Source organism: Delphinapterus leucas, chromosome 21, assembly GCF_059928025.1.
Source record: "Delphinapterus leucas isolate spDelLeu-1000000601 "Yukka" chromosome 21, BTC_Dleu_Yukka2, whole genome shotgun sequence".
In the NCBI taxonomy this organism is placed as follows: Eukaryota; Metazoa; Chordata; class Mammalia; order Artiodactyla; family Monodontidae; genus Delphinapterus; species Delphinapterus leucas.
The window spans coordinates 14,694,543-14,710,378 of NC_143149.1; the positions used below are offsets into that span (position 1 = coordinate 14,694,543).

The 15,836-nt window shown below is 37.3% G+C and overlaps 1 long non-coding RNA gene across 1 annotated transcript in view; it reads left to right on the forward strand.

Annotated features, from left to right (window-relative positions):
* LOC111173432 (uncharacterized) overlaps positions 1–15,836 on the forward strand; it is a 62,789-nt gene that overhangs the window by 27,994 nt on the left and 18,959 nt on the right. The window contains exons 2-5 of the long non-coding RNA XR_016391149.1: positions 46–123; positions 2,105–2,380; positions 2,575–3,322; positions 7,855–7,987. This is a non-coding gene — a long non-coding RNA (uncharacterized LOC111173432). The remainder of the gene's footprint in view (positions 1–45; positions 124–2,104; positions 2,381–2,574; positions 3,323–7,854; positions 7,988–15,836) is intronic.

Consider the following 15,836-nt stretch of genomic DNA (forward strand, 5'->3'; position numbering starts at 1 on the left):
TGAACAAATGATAGGGTCACAATGAAAAATTCCTTTCCTATGCAGAGAGCCTGAGGGGCAACTCCATTTCCTATTCAGCTTTACACCTTTGCAGATGGATGAGACTTGAAATGCTGCCTAAAGGTCAGTACTCAAAGTATTTGCTGACTTGGCTGATAGGATAAAGCCTAGAGTTTCAATCTACCTATGTAAAATACCTACTCTCTAGTACTTAGTAGAAATAAAACCTGGCTGCACTTAGGGAAGAATAAAACCTTATTTTTACTGAGAGCCAAAATTCTTATGTTCTAGGACACTGTTATTCAATAGCCATACCAGAGAAATAAGATATCAGGTGTAACTCACTTAGCTTTCAAGTGTTCTTAGAACCATAGTCTTCACTGTGAATAACACAAGGAATGTGTTTTTCTCCTGTAGTTGTTTGTTCATATCAAAAGAAGTCATGCACATAAATTCCTTATTGATTAGACTTATGGTATCTAAGTTTTGAAAATATCTGCCCGTTTTGTTTTTTTTCTTATCTCCCATCTAGTGTTGCCACTCTAATGAAGAATACTAAAAATGAAAATCTTAAAACTAAATCAGTCAATTCTAACTGTCATACATAGAGCAAAAATTATATAAGGAGGCAAAACTATAACAAAGACTGAAATTAGATTCGGGTACTATCTTCCTTATAATTGTAAATTTTCTTCACATTATTACTAGCCTACTTCCTAGTTACAATGAGTATTACTGTGGCTATTTTGCTAATTCCATGACTTAAAATGTGCTTACTGTTTCCCATGCAATGCCAAGTACTGAACTAAGAATTGCACTAGACAACCCTGTCAGTGGCCACTGTTATAACCCTCATTTTATCGATGAGGTGGAGAGGTTAAAACATATTTCCAAGGTTCCATCACGGGTAATTGGTAGAAACAGCATTCAAATCCGAGTGTGTCTAACTTGAATTACTAAGCAGCACCTTGTCCGCTAAACAGCATGATGCAGCGTTAGCCAAACACTTCTCATATACATGTCTGCAGATTTAGGTTTAAAGTGATTCCCATAAAATGGATTTTTGAGGTAATAAAAATTACCAACGTATTCTGTAAATTTTATTGCCCCCAAAATAAAAGAAACCGCTCCTCTTGTATTTGAGCATGAATGAAAGTTACCCACTTTCCATGGTTCTCCTCTTGTGCCTAATTCCCCACATCTGCAACCTCTGTGTTTAAAATCTCCACAGAATACTGTGATGGTTCTCTAAGTGTGGTCCTCTGGTCAGCAGCGCCAGCATCACGTGGGAGGTTGTTAGGAATGCGCGTTCTTGAGCCCTACCCCATACGTACTACCACGTCAGAAACTCTGGGAGTGGGTATCAGCAACGTGATGCACTTCAAAGTTCAAGAACCATTGACCTTGAGTGTTCACAGTGCAGATGGTGAAAAATACTATGAAAATTGGTATTTTATATGTGTTTTATAAAGTACAGCACAGGGAAGGAAATTAGGAGCATGGAGGTCGTGACCAGATGTATGCATACTGGATACCAATCATTTATTCAGGTGCTTAAGGTTATACTAAAATAGATGACTGGAATCATTGTATATGTTTCCAAGTGGCTATGACAGACTTCAGTCCTTGACTATCATTCCCAAAGACCAGAATGTTAGCTAATATTCAGAGATGACAGAACATGATGTTTGCTGTCTCCTGGAAAATTAGAAAGTGAATACTTTTCATTATAGTCCAGTGAACAATGATAAGTGCTCAGTGGAGATCTCAGTTTAATCCTGGCCTTATTGTAGGTTGAAAGGAAGAGGAAATACTTAGACTCCTTCCTCCCTCCCACCTTCCTAAAAACTCCAGGAAGCAGCAGTAGCAGTAGCATCACAGTGATACACTTTCTCAGTGCTTACTGTGTGCTGGACAGAAGGGAACACGTTCCATCACAATCTCTTAACATTGATAAGATAAAATTACATTTCTGCTGTTTCTGTTCTGCTTATACATCAAAATTATATTTCCCTTACATATTGGTAAAAACCTCCAACTAAGAATTTTTTTTTTTTTCTTGCGGTACACGGGCCTCTCACTGTTGTGCCCTCTCCCGTTGCAGAGCACAGGCTCTGGACACGCAGGCCCAGTGGCCATGGCTCACGGGCCCAGCCGCTCCGCAGCATGTGGGATCCTCCCAGACCGGGGCACGAACCCATGTCCCCTGCATCGGCAGGCGGACTCAACCACTGCGCCACCAGGGAAGCCCTCCAACTAAGAATTTTGAGAATCAGATGCTTGTAGAGACGGGGCTGCTGCTTATGAAGCTGTGCACCATTGGGAAATTACTGGAAGTTAATGCTCCCTGGTCTTTCATTTTCTCACCAGCAAAATAAAGGTTAGATTTTATGATCCTCTGCCATCTAAGATACTGAACATTCGTGATAAAATTCAGAAGGAATCTTAAAATAAGATCATGCTCCAGGAAATTGGCTACCTGCTCAAGTCAGAGGAACGCCAGAGCCTGCAACATCCCCTCACTTTGGAAGAGTTGGTGACTCATGACTTGTCCTGCCTTTTCTTCTTCTACAGCCTCGGGCCAGGTCACATCTCTTGGGCTGCACTCATCTGAACGGACCTTGCCAAGAGAACACATGCCAGAGAAGCAGTTGGCTGAGTGGTCCTCACCAGTGGAGGAGTGAGTGGATTACCAGAAGGGCTCTGCTGTGGCTCCCAGTTAGTGAGGAGTGATGTGGCTGGGACGCACTGGCCTGGCCAAAAGAGCATTCTTTCACCTCTAGCCAATTCTCATCATTCTCCACAGAATGTGCCATGTTGGCTAAAGCCATGAAGGTAGATAGCATAGCCTCAAGCATACACCTGTCTCCTAATTTGAAAATTCCAGGGTTTTAGAGGGGAAACACAGTGCAGTGGTATTTCTCATTAGGCGACAGACAGCTTAACGCTTACAATTTGATTGATAAAATGGAATTTTTTTATAGTCCGGTGGGCTCCAAATTGTTATTGTTCTCAGATCTTTATTGCTTGGTCCTTGTTAATTCAATAAGCAATCTGTATCGCTAGTATAGAAGACAAATAGCTTTTATAAGTGAAGATCTAAAAACTGAAGTGATAATAATATAACTGAGAACAAGGTTTCATTTTTTTTTTCAGTGCAGATTGTGTGTTTGGTAACTTCCATGCAAACAAACCAATATGGTCGTCTTCTGAAGGCCATAATTGAGATGACGAATTGTGGAGTCTCCATTGACTGTCCTACCATGGAAACACAGTGAGGGCCGCAGTGATTTAATTATACCAAGAGTTACTATTGGAATAGGTAAGCGCAAACACGAGGAAACTTCTGCAATACTTCTCCCCTCACACTCTGCCCCATAGCACTGCTTCTGCTTTGGAAAATCACTTTTCTAAAATAGCAGTTAATTAAATAACATCTGTCCCATTAAACAACTGTACACTGAATAATATCTACATTAATAGAATAAAGCCTCTGAAGAATAACTCTTTGGCACCCTTTTCTTTGCCAAGGTCTCTGGGAGCCATGCCAGGAAAATACAGTAAAATCTCTTGGCCCAAAAGTTGTGTCCTTCCTTCCCCGCTCTGTGTCTCCATCGTCTATGCCATTTTTAAAAAATCTATATTATCTTGCTAGAAATGTGAGAGGCTTGCTTTAGTTTATTTGAAACCTGCCTTCTGTTTTCAGTGCTATGGTTCTGTTTCAGTGGAATGATATTCTAACCTCTTCAGAGAACCATCATTTTCTTTGAAGTTGATTCCCCACGTTTTTGATCTATATTTTCCAGATACTGATGCAAATGCTCCATCACTACACTTCACAAGGCTCTCATCCCTGCCTTGCTACACTTTGCATGGTCTCTTCCTTTCTCTGAACCTTAAGCCACAAAGAGGCAGGGCCATTTCCAAAATCAATTCCTGGCAGGAGAGAAAGGGCCTCCATGCATCAGGAAACTATTTCAAAGGTTAACAGTACATCCAAGGGCATTAATTAAACTTCCTTCATAAATAAAGGCTCAGTGCTGTCAAAAGGTGGAATGCATGAGGAGACAAGTCCAAGACTATAGCTTCCTTCACAAAAAAGAAATGAAGCTTTTCGCAGACAAAGCCTATTAAACACATTCACCTCCAGATTGTTAGATGTGTCAAATAAGAGGGAGAGACAGCAGAAGAGCCCTTAATTCAAGGAATAAAGGGCGCCTTCTCTATTCTGTGTCATTGTGGTCTTGTCTCTAATTCAAAGAGCTCTGAAGTTAGTGATAATTAAGCAAATGATTGATACTGAACAAAGATGATTTTTTAGGTTCATTTGATATCAGTTTTCTTCAGGGAGAGAATCTGTTTATTCCTTTTAGCATTGATCCCCACATAGGAGATTAAAAAAGACACAGCCTTTGTTAAACAGCTTAAAAGAATTGGAGAATCTTCTTTCCGAGGCTTTGACTGATGAGATTCTTTGCCAATTTATGAAAGGAGAAAAATGGGAAAATTATAGAATAAGCTATCGTAGTCACTTTAGTTAGAGCATTTTCATATTTATGTCTGCTATCAGCATTTAACAAAATAATGTCAAGGGCAAGGAAATAAACAGCCTGACTTTCGTTGTCACATGGGTGCTAAGCCACATCATGATGAAGTGCAGGCATTAGAAAATTGTAAGTGAATACTAGGCACACAGAGAGCTGGAGCAGCTTATCCAGTCACCAGGCTATAGCGTATCACATATTTCTTAGATGTAAGTGAGTGGCATGTCAGAGATTAGGCAGAAAGTACATGATGCAGAAAGAAAATCTGCTTAAAATATATTTAATAAAAATTCAAAAGATTGTTTAATTGAAGAGGTCTATTTTTTGTATTAGAGTTATTCAGCCTACTTTTAAGTGGAGACATGATAGCTGCTAAATCTTCCAAAGGGTAATGGACATGAGGGATCAAGTGTAGTCAATCCCCAAGCCTCAGCTTCAGGCTTTTATTTTCAGTCAGGAGAACTCTTTTCAGACACCCATTTCCAGTGCTTATCCATTTCCCTTTTTCTCTCTGGACTTCTCCTCTCTCTGTCTCAGTGGCTCACACCCCCTTGAAGACACAAATAGTTGGGGGCAAAACACAAGAAGCAAATGGAGTAGACTATTTTCAAGGTGGAGAGTGTCAGGGATAGCCAAGGCTGGACACTGGCTAAGTGGATAAAGGCCAGGAAGAAGCATGGAAGGGTCTGAACCTTGGCCAGGTGCAAGTGATGGCATTATACATAATTCAAAGCTCCAGAGGCAGGGTTAGGGACCGATGTACAGAGGAGCCAGGAGCAGATGGGAAGTAGCTCCTGGGACTCAGAGACTTGCTTTGTTCCATCCTGAGTGTATATTTTTTTTATTGAGACAAGATTGGCTTACAGGACCAGAACTAGGGTGGAGTAGAGAGTTGGTTACTTTTTATCACATGATATCCAAATCTCCTCAGTGTAAGGGGAAGAGGTGTTAAGATTATATGTAGAGCGTATTCCTACAATAGTGGGTAGTATCTCATCCAAAACAAATCAGGGAAATCCAAACCCAGGGAGAAAGTGGGACTGAGGGCCATGCAGGATGCTAGCATTCGTAATCAAGAGGAGAGACTAGAATTGTGGAATATATTGTAGAAACGCAAAAGTCAGATGAGGGATCCAGGAATCCAGAATTGGAAAACATGAAAATAAAAATCCCACAAAGGAGATGAACCCCTGACAGTACTGATCAGGAGAAGGAAGACATAAATAAATAATATTATGAGTGAAAAGGGACTCTTCCTATAAATAGAAATTAAAAAGGTAATAACACTATCAACAACTATATTCCTACAATTTTGAAATCTGAGATGAAATGGAAAAATTCCTGAGAAAATGTAGGTGTAGAAATGATCTAAAGAGGGTTAAAGCTTGAATAATTCTATAAGTATTAAAACAAACTAGTCTTCAAATCTTCAAATAAAACAGATAAAAATAAAATTTTTCAAATAAAACAGCAGAATCAGATGGTTTTACAGGCGAGTTCTACCAAATGTTCAAAATGCAGAGTATCTTTATTTAACTTTGAATTTAACAAACTCTTTTTAATGGTTAGAAAAGAGGGAATATCCAACTCATTCTACAAAAGAAGCATAACCTTCCTATCAAAAGCCAAAAAAGCCATGTAAAAGGAAAAATTACAGGTCAATTTTACTTTTCAATATAGGTGTAAAAAATCCTAAAAATAGTTTATATTAGAAAACTAGAGAATCAAATCCAATGTGTATTAAAAAAGAAAATACACCAAGGCAAGATTGGGTTTATCCTCAATAGGCAAAAAGAATTTATATTAAAAAATATAATTCACATTAATAAACATTTAGATGGTGAGCAAAATTAACACTGAGTTTTAATATATTAGAGGATCAGAGAAATCTTACTATAGAAAAATATATTTAAATTTGTTCAACTTGAAATTTTCTAAGATTTACTTGAATACTTAACTATTGTTAATCTTATGAAGAATTACTTATGTAAATATTTGCTATTGAATATTTAAACTATAAACAAACAAAATGTTTAAGAGTCTCTTAAGATAGATTCTATATATATAATTTCTCTTACAGAACAACGTGGTGTGATGTGGCCTTGGGGCAGGAGCCATGAGGTGGGAACTGTGGCCCTGTCGCTGCTGTGAATGAACTAAGTGGCCCTTAGACTTATTTGCATCACAGCTTTCTAAAATACAAAATTATAATCTTCAAAGTTTATTCCACCTCCCTAGAGTTTTGAATTCTCTATATTAGAAAAACATAATTTTTTTTACACTTATGATTTGTGCACGTTTTTGTATTCATGGTACTTTAATACAACTCACCAAATAAAAGTTCTTCTATCACTTTGATAAATTGTGTGATATCAGTTGTCTAACAAAAAAAATAGTTCAAACAATTTAAGCCTATAACTGTTATGATCCAGAGCCCAAGAGGAACTGCATGGCACCCCTCCTGAGCACATGGCGTTTTGGTGTGGTCATTCAGTCGTGCCTGCCTTGACATGGGCAAGTTCACTCGAGGGTTCTTTGGACACTGCCTTTTTTGCAGAGTACATGATATTTATGCAGATGTCATGACAAGAAATAGCAAATCGTTAAACTTTTCACTAAAAAATATTATAAATTTCTGTGTGAGATTTACACAGAAATATAGCCTCCTCCAATCTCTGATTCTCACCTAGAACCTAATCTCCAACTTCTTCCTGAGCCATACTCTGTCCTACAGAATCAAAACACCTTACGGCCAGAAGAGTGCCTGACAGAGAGTAGGCACTGAATCAGTGATTTTTAAAGGACTGAATGGATGATGATTAGAATTTCACTTTCTGTGCTGACTCCCCACACCCACTATTGAAGGCATGACTTTTTTCTTCCTTTTTAAAAATCATGGTGTACCTAGTCCCCAAAACAGATCTGTGCTTAGTGGATGGATTAATGATTACTGCAGTTGTTAAAGTGAATGACCAAGGCTGTTCAGTCTAACACAATAGACATTTATTAAAGGCACACCACATGTTATCATATGATATATGTATGCATTATAAGCAAGGTTATTGAAGTATGTATAATACAAAGAATAAAAATAATAGAAACAATAGTCTCTAAGTTGGCCCCCGATGGCCTCACCTCTTTGTCTCCATGCTTTTGTGCAATTCCCTCCCTTTGAGTGTAGGCTGGACCTGGTGGCTTCCTTTTAATTGAATAGAATATACCAGAAGTGATGGGACATCACTTCTGAGATTAGGTTACAAAAAGACAGTGACTTGCATCTTCTTTATTGCTTTCTCTATTGCTCACTTAGTCTGCCATGAATGTGAATGGAAATGTGGAAAAGGCCCCTTGACAAGGAACTGAGCAAGTCCTCTGACGAACAATCAGAAACTTAGGACTTCAGTCCAACAGCTTGTGAAGTGCTGGATCCTATCAGCAACCACGTAAGTGATTCCAAGGAAGCAGATACTCCTTTCCTTAAGCCCTTAGTTGAAAAGAAAGCCCTGGCCAAAATTTGATCGCAAACTTGTCTGAGACCTTGGGGCAGAGTCACCCAGCTAAGCTGCACCCACAGACACTATGAGGTAATAAATGTTTGTTGCTTTTAAGCCCTAATATTTTGGGTAATTTATTATGCAACAATAGGAAAGTAATATATTCAGGAATAAAATTAACACATCAACATATATATTGTATTGTGTAGTTGACACACAATTGCTTGAAGCAAACCTAAGTCTAGTATCTAAGTTAATGGAGAGCCAAAGCAGAGAGACACACCACCATTTACAAGAAATAGTAACCAGACAATAAATACGACTCAATTGTTTATGAGAATCATTGCTTTCCTTCATTTTGGAGTCAGAAGAAGTGTTTCCCATTAGTCCTCTTAAGGTGATCCCTGGTGATGTCTTTAATATCATCACTACAATGAATAAATAGTGATCCGTAGGTTCACTCTCAATATACAACATCTCTCAATATATGTCAATGACAGAGTGCTGAAGCTTTGTTTGTGAGTATTTTTACAAGAGGCAACAAAAACAGTGTAAAACAAACATTATTTTGATGGTCAGGATTGACCTTAGGAGAAAATTTAGAACGTGCAGATAAATGTATGAATTCTAGCTCTAGTCTTAATAAGAATTGAAGAGTGTAAACTTCAAGGTTGTAATCAAAGGCAAGAGCCAAAAGTAAAGGTATTTTGTTTTGCAATTTTAGTGTTTTTTAAAAATTTATTTTATTGAAATATAGTTGATTTACAATGTTGTGTTAGTTTCTGGTGTACAGCAAAGTGATTCAGTTTTTTATATATATATTTTATATATATATTATATATATTTTTATATATTATATATTCTTTTTCATATTCTTTTCCATTATGGTTTATTACGGGATATTGAATATAGTTCCCTGTGCTATACAGTAGGACCTTGTTGTTTATCCATTCCATATATAATAGTTTGCATCTGCTAATCCCAAACTCCCAATCCCTCCTTCCCCCACCTCCCCTCCCCCTTGGCAACCACAAGTCTGTTCTCTATATCTGTGAGTCTGTTTCTGTTTTGTAGATAAGTTCATTTGTGTCATATTTTAGATTCCACATATAAGTGATATCATATGGTATTTGTCTCTTTCTGACTTACTTAGTATGATAATCTCTAGATCCATCCATGTCATGTTGCAATTTTAAAAGAGATCCATAAATTTAAAAAAAATCTATAAGGCAGAGGGTAGAATCAAGGTCCTTTTATTAAAACTAAGTACGATAGTCAGTGCTTTTGTAGTACCAATGTAAACAAGCTACATTAGAAAGTAGTTTTTGAAAGGGAGGGTAAAACAAGTAGTCTCATCCTCCAGCAGCTGTTCCAGCCAATGTCAACAATTAGTTGTGACATATAAGCCTGTAAGTGAAATAGCTCATAGATGGCTACCAAAGCTTTCTCTCCTCATAGTCTCAGTTGTAGTAAGTTCCTCTCCTTGAAACTGCTCATTTTATCCTGAACTGGGAAATAACTGTACTAGGTATTCTGAAATGAACAGCATCTGTTTTCCTTTGCTCACTAGTACCATATATATCCTCAGAGGACAATTTATACTTTCTTCAAACAAACAGGATCCCTTATTCCATGTGTTATTAACGACTAGGTAATAATTTTTTGATTAAGAAGTTTTATTAACTTGACTCTTTTTCATTTTAATCCCCTTTAATTTTCTGCAAATATTATTTCTGTCATACCTATCTCCTTGATATAATTGATCTCCTGGAGTACTTTAAAAACAAACTTTATTTATTTATGTGGCCTTCTAAGAGCAGAAACCTCATTTTCTGCTCTGCCTTTTCCCCAATTTGGCCAAAGGAACATGAAATCGTGGGGATTTATGGAGGGAGATTTGTCAGACTTTTCTTATTTACTTCGACTGTGAGATGTAAATTGAATTTGGGGCCTTTTCTTCAAGAATACGTTATTTACTATCAAATAAGTTTATGTTAGTGGATCAGGCATAGGTAAGGTATTTCTATGATAACCTTGTAAGGTGGGTTAGAGTGCTCTGGGTTCTAGAATAATGGCTTGCTTTCTTGCATGTGCAAACGTGGCTTTTGTTTCTGACTATCTCATTTGAACACCCTTGGTCTGCTGGAGAGTCAGTGTATACTTATGTAAAACTGAATAGTCTGAGGACAGCTGAACTACTTATTGCTGCCATTTTAACAGGCACAGCAGATGATCACATGATTGCCTCAGCGATTGTGATCATTGTTGATTGCGAATAGAGTGTACGAGAACCAATTAATAGTGTTGTGCCTGCTTCCTTCCTTGCTGAACTCATGTGACTTTACTCGATGGTAATTGTGGCATGCCTGAGTTTGAGGAATGATCAAAACCTAAAAGGAAAATGAGAAGATAGTGAAAACCATTTTAAAATATGAATGTGGCATATGTTAATATAAACCCATCATCCAGATTTCTTAATGGACTCGTTCAGTATTTAGATAATTCCAGGGAGACATGGAAATGGTGAGGCCGTCTGATATTACCTCAAATGCATTAAAGAGCATTCATATATGTGGAATAAAGGATTATCCAAAATAATTAAAATTCAGCTGCAGTTACAGAATGAACATACCACCTCCTATATCTCATCACTATTATGTGTCTTTTTTTTTTTAATGGGACTTCTTTATTTAGTGATTAATCAGGGATATTCCGCGATTTGCAGTGGGGCTCCTCATTATTACTGTGAAATAACAGAATGGTTCTGTTGTCCTTAGTAATTCGTTTGACTTGGAAATGAGGAAAAGACAACACAATCTAGGGGCTGCTCAGTACTACCTTTATCTTTCTTTAATGTTTGTTAGCTAAATATGGAATTTTAATTTCCTCCTTAATTATCAAGGAGTCTTTGGCTGAATGGGCATACCCCCCGCCCAGGCACCATTGTTTATTTTCACCTTACTTTTTTGAAACATGTTATTTATAAACTTGCACAGTAGCCCACAAGCATTTCTATGGGAAAAAAGAAAAAAACTCACCAATATTAAATAGCATCTTCAATGATGTTGTCTCATTTGATCCTCCCAGTAGCACTTCAAAAAAAGCTTTGTGGGAATGTGCTTTGCAAGAAGGAAACAGACTCATTGCTGAAGTTGTTACTTCCTTAGCATCCCGTGTCTAGGTGGGTAAACTGAGATTCAAACTTAGGTCTGAGTGTCAGGCCCACGGTTGTGACAAAGCAGCGCATTCTTTGATTTATCCTGAATTGGCGTAGATTTAGCCATCTCATCACCATTTCTTCTCCATTTTACCACTCGGCAAGTGATACTTAGTAGTTTTCCTACCTTTACCTTGTCATGGAAGATCAGAGATATTCAAGCTCATGTGCAGATTTATTTTCCCTAGACTTTGCAGATTCTATGGAAGTTAATTCTGTAGTAACCAAAATTCTTCTTATGCTACTATCAACGGGCATTTTCAGCCCAAGTAGAAAATCTGAAATTTGAACTAAAACTGTCCCTGCAGTGTGTGTCTACAATCCAAAGGATTCTAACAAGCTAGGGTAAAGACTTGTCATTTTGGTCAAATTCTACATTTCCAGTGTAATAATAATAACAGTAATAATGACAGCTATACTTTACTGATTGTGAAATATAGTCTAGGCTTTCATCCACACAGAAACGTTGCTGAGTAGGTTATGATTACCCAAGCTTTTCAAATAAGAAAAAATATGGTGTGTCATAGTTAAGAAATTCACCTGAAGTCTTACAGCTAGTAAGCGGCAGCGTTAAACTAATATTTGTCCATCATTGGTCAACATTTTATATTTTCCTGGTATTAGTTATAGGTAGCCTTTTCTCCCCATATTGGCCCTTGCTATTGCATTTATTGTGTTAAGATTTTTTGTTTTACCAAGGGTTATCATGGTGACAGCTGAAATGATTTTGAAATCAGTAGTAATTATTTATACAAAGAGAATTTTGAAAATTCACAATCCCTCAGCAAACATCTTGCCAAGAAATTAAGATAAAGATCTTATTCCTGCTTTTCATATGAGGGAAAAATAGAGCCTTACGCATTATAATCTACCTTTCCCCATGTGGTTCTTGCAGCACACCTTGAGAGACTTACCTCTGGATGCCAAGACAAGTATTGTTCAGAAAATGCTTTACAGGTAGTGCTGTGTCTTCCACAAATCCCACAGACTAGCAGGTTGTGGTGCCACTCACGTGGATAACTGACCCTGAGGAGAATGATGAACTTAGATTAAAACAAATGAAAATGCTTTCTGCTGTGTGGTTAATTATTAACCTCACTATGATCAATAGTCAGAGATGGGGATCTATCTATAGCTTTAGAAAAGACCCTGATTAAGCCCAAGTGTTAATTATGACAAATCTGTAAATAGCCAAAGCTTATGCCAAATTGAAAATTACCTTTCAAGAATCTTGAAAAGAGAACATTGTTAGAGGTCTTATTTGATATGGCTAAAAATAATATTTTAGGTACAGAAGATACTCTTATTCAGAGGTCTTCCAAAACTTCAATTGCCCATTGCCAATTTATACATATATTTACACATTTACACAACACATATTAAGTGCATTGTTACACACACACGAAAATAGAAAGCAAAAGTTGTGAAGTAAAACATATACCTTCTGCACTTGTAATGGATTGGAAAAATTGTAAAAATCCCCTTGGAATTTTACATTACAACATGGAGTCCATTGCCTAATCCAAACTTCCGGCTCCGTAAATCAGTTCATATAGCTTATACAGAGAACTTAGCTATAATTTGGTATTTTTTGCTCTAATCTTACGATGTTAGATAAACTGTGTTTTCCTAGTAAAGTTACAAACAGGAGATAAGTCTCTCATTTTATACATTCCCTAAATAGTGATATAAACATAATCGGAGAAAAACATTCCTATTAATACTACGTATCACCCATACAACTTCTGTTGAATGTGTATTTTGCCCTTCACAAAGAAGTTGGACAAAAGAAAGACATTTGAATAGTATTTCTTTGCCAATTCATATTCACCACTTCTAAATCATATTCTCTTGTTTTCTGCTGCAAAAATGTAAGCGGAGAGATACATGTAGGAAGCAAGGAAACTGCAAAAATCAGGAGGAAAGGAACAGAAAAAGAGGAGAGTGGAATGAAAACAGACAAGGCCATTTGTGAGGGATATTATCTACTGTGGGGTAGGGCAAAATGGAAGCCAATTAGGTTACCAAAAGACGCAGAACGCCCCTTCCCTTCAGCAACCCTCAGTGAGCTGAGGGCCTTTTCCCTGGCTGAGTGGGAAGCGGGTCGTGTAAACTGCCTAAAGTGCTATTGAAACCTATCTCCTGGAGGGTTCTGGAACATGTCTCTATTTGAAGAGTCTAATAATTGTGACAATGACAAATATCCCTTGCAGGACATTGAGAGGTGGTAGAAAACTGGAAATTCAGGGTTTTGTGATTCATGTGCTGCAGAATATATGCCTATTGATTTTTCTTTTCTTCTAAGAAAACATCCCTTTGATACATTCTGGCTGCAAAATTGGAAAGTGTGGCTTGTCTTGTTTTGTTTTGATTTGGTTTCCCTAAAGGGAAATGATCCATGGATTCTGTTGGGGATGGAATTTCATGTGAAACGTGATGTTCCTATAAATTATCTGGCCCTTAAGGTTATTGGCATCCCTGACACATGACTGATACGTAGATTCCAAGGAGGGTTTACTCTTTGCTTTCCCCCAAGTTTCTGAAGGGCAAGAATTACCAAGGGCCAGGAAGTGGTAATAATAAACTTCACTGTATTTTTAAGGTCAATATTATTCTCATTTTTATTAAAGGAGAATAAAGCTCATGAAAATGATCCACGTATTGATGCTATTCACATCTTTATCATCATTATCATCACATTTCATGAGGGAGATATCTGTCTATCTATCTCTATAACCATAGATATGTGTCTCTCTGTTATTCTTAGTACTTTTTTTTTTTTTCTTATTTTTTGCGGTACACGGGCCTCTCAGTGTTGTGGCCTCTCCCGTTGCGGAGCACAGGCTCCGGACGTGCAGGCTCAGCGGCCATGGCTCACGGGCCCAGCCGCTCCGCGGCATTTGGGATCCTCCCGGACCGGGGCACAAACCTGTGTCCCCTGCATCGGCAGGCGGACTCTCAACCACTGCGCCACCAGGGAAGCCCCTTAGTCCTTTTGTTAATGGTTGAAAAGAGATCAACAAAAAGGGTTTTTTTTGTTTTTTAAATGCAATTTTTAATGCAGCATAAATATATTTGACAAACACTACTTTCATGTATGTGATTTCTAGCATATGAAAATCATCTTTTGTTAGCTGTTTTTAAATGTCTGTTGTCAATGTTAATTGAGATCTAAAGGAGAAAATAAACCAAAAAAAAATCTAGAAAAGTGATCTTAAAACAAGTATTCACAGCCACTTAAATCATTATCTACATGATGAATTGCACAGAAAGGAGCAGCAGCCACTAAATGTAAAGTAAGAGGTTTCTGTAATGGTTACATTTTTATAATTCCCCTTTGACACCTATCTAATTCCTAGTGTGAAATAACTCTTGACTCTTTACTGGTTAATTTGAATATATTTTGTGGTCTATATGAAGTAAAGTCTCCTAGGAATTTATAATCCAGAAAGCATTCTTGGTACTTTGAAATCTCTTTGGAGTGATGTATGGTTATTTCATCCAAGATTACACTCTTAACAGGAGAATGTTACCAAGTTAGCTGTGCCAGAGAGAGAATGAAAGCTAATTCAGTCAAGTGACAAGAAACTCGGAATAATTTCATTTCAATCTCAGGTCTTCTAAAATAAGTTTTAGAAAGACCTTGGAAAAATCATTTAATATCCTTTAACCTATTCATGAAATAGACTACAATCGTACTTAATTTACAGCATAAGAATTTTGTGAGACCCAGAAATATTGTTCATATAAATCAGGATGAAAATGAAAACTGGCTCATGTCTTATACATTAAAAAGTTAGAATTTGTTGAAAACTAAGTAGGATAATTTTTAAGTTTTTCTCCTCTGTATTACATGTGAATTTGTGGTTATAAAAGTCATAAACTTTTAGAACTGGAAAGATTTTAGAAATAATCTATTTTACAAATGAAAGAATTAAGATCAAAACAAGTAAAATGGCATGCCCAGATCCCCACAGGGTTGAAATGTATTCTAGGTAAGGTTGTTATCTTTCTGCTAATTTGTTCTTTTTAGCATTCAAATAAGATTGAAAATCATAAATCACGCATCACCATGTCTTCTCTGAGCAGTCCCCTCCCCAACCTTTATGATCCTTATGGAGTTTAACATGGCAGAAGCTTCTGTGCTCTTATGTGACAATGCCTCCCTGGCAATAATTGGTTGGTCTAGGGATGTTGATGATGATGATGGCGATGCTAAAAATAGCCATCACTTGTTCATTGCTTACCACAAGACATACATCTTTGAGGCCCTTAAGATGCATAAATTAGTTTAATCCTCACAACGCTATGGGATAGCTACTATCTTATCCACATTTTCCAAATGGACAGACTGAAATAAAGGTTAAGTACTTTATCAAAGGTCACACGTCTGGCAAGGGGCAGAGCTGTAATTCAGTGTGGCTCTAGAATCTGTGCACTATATAGAAGACACTAAGGGTAGTCACAGTACGAACTCCTTAGAGGATAGACCTCAGAGCAGTATTGCGAAAAATATGTAACATTCTGAAGTGCTAGGCATTTATTATTTTTCTTTCATTTATTTAACTAGTGTTCATGACC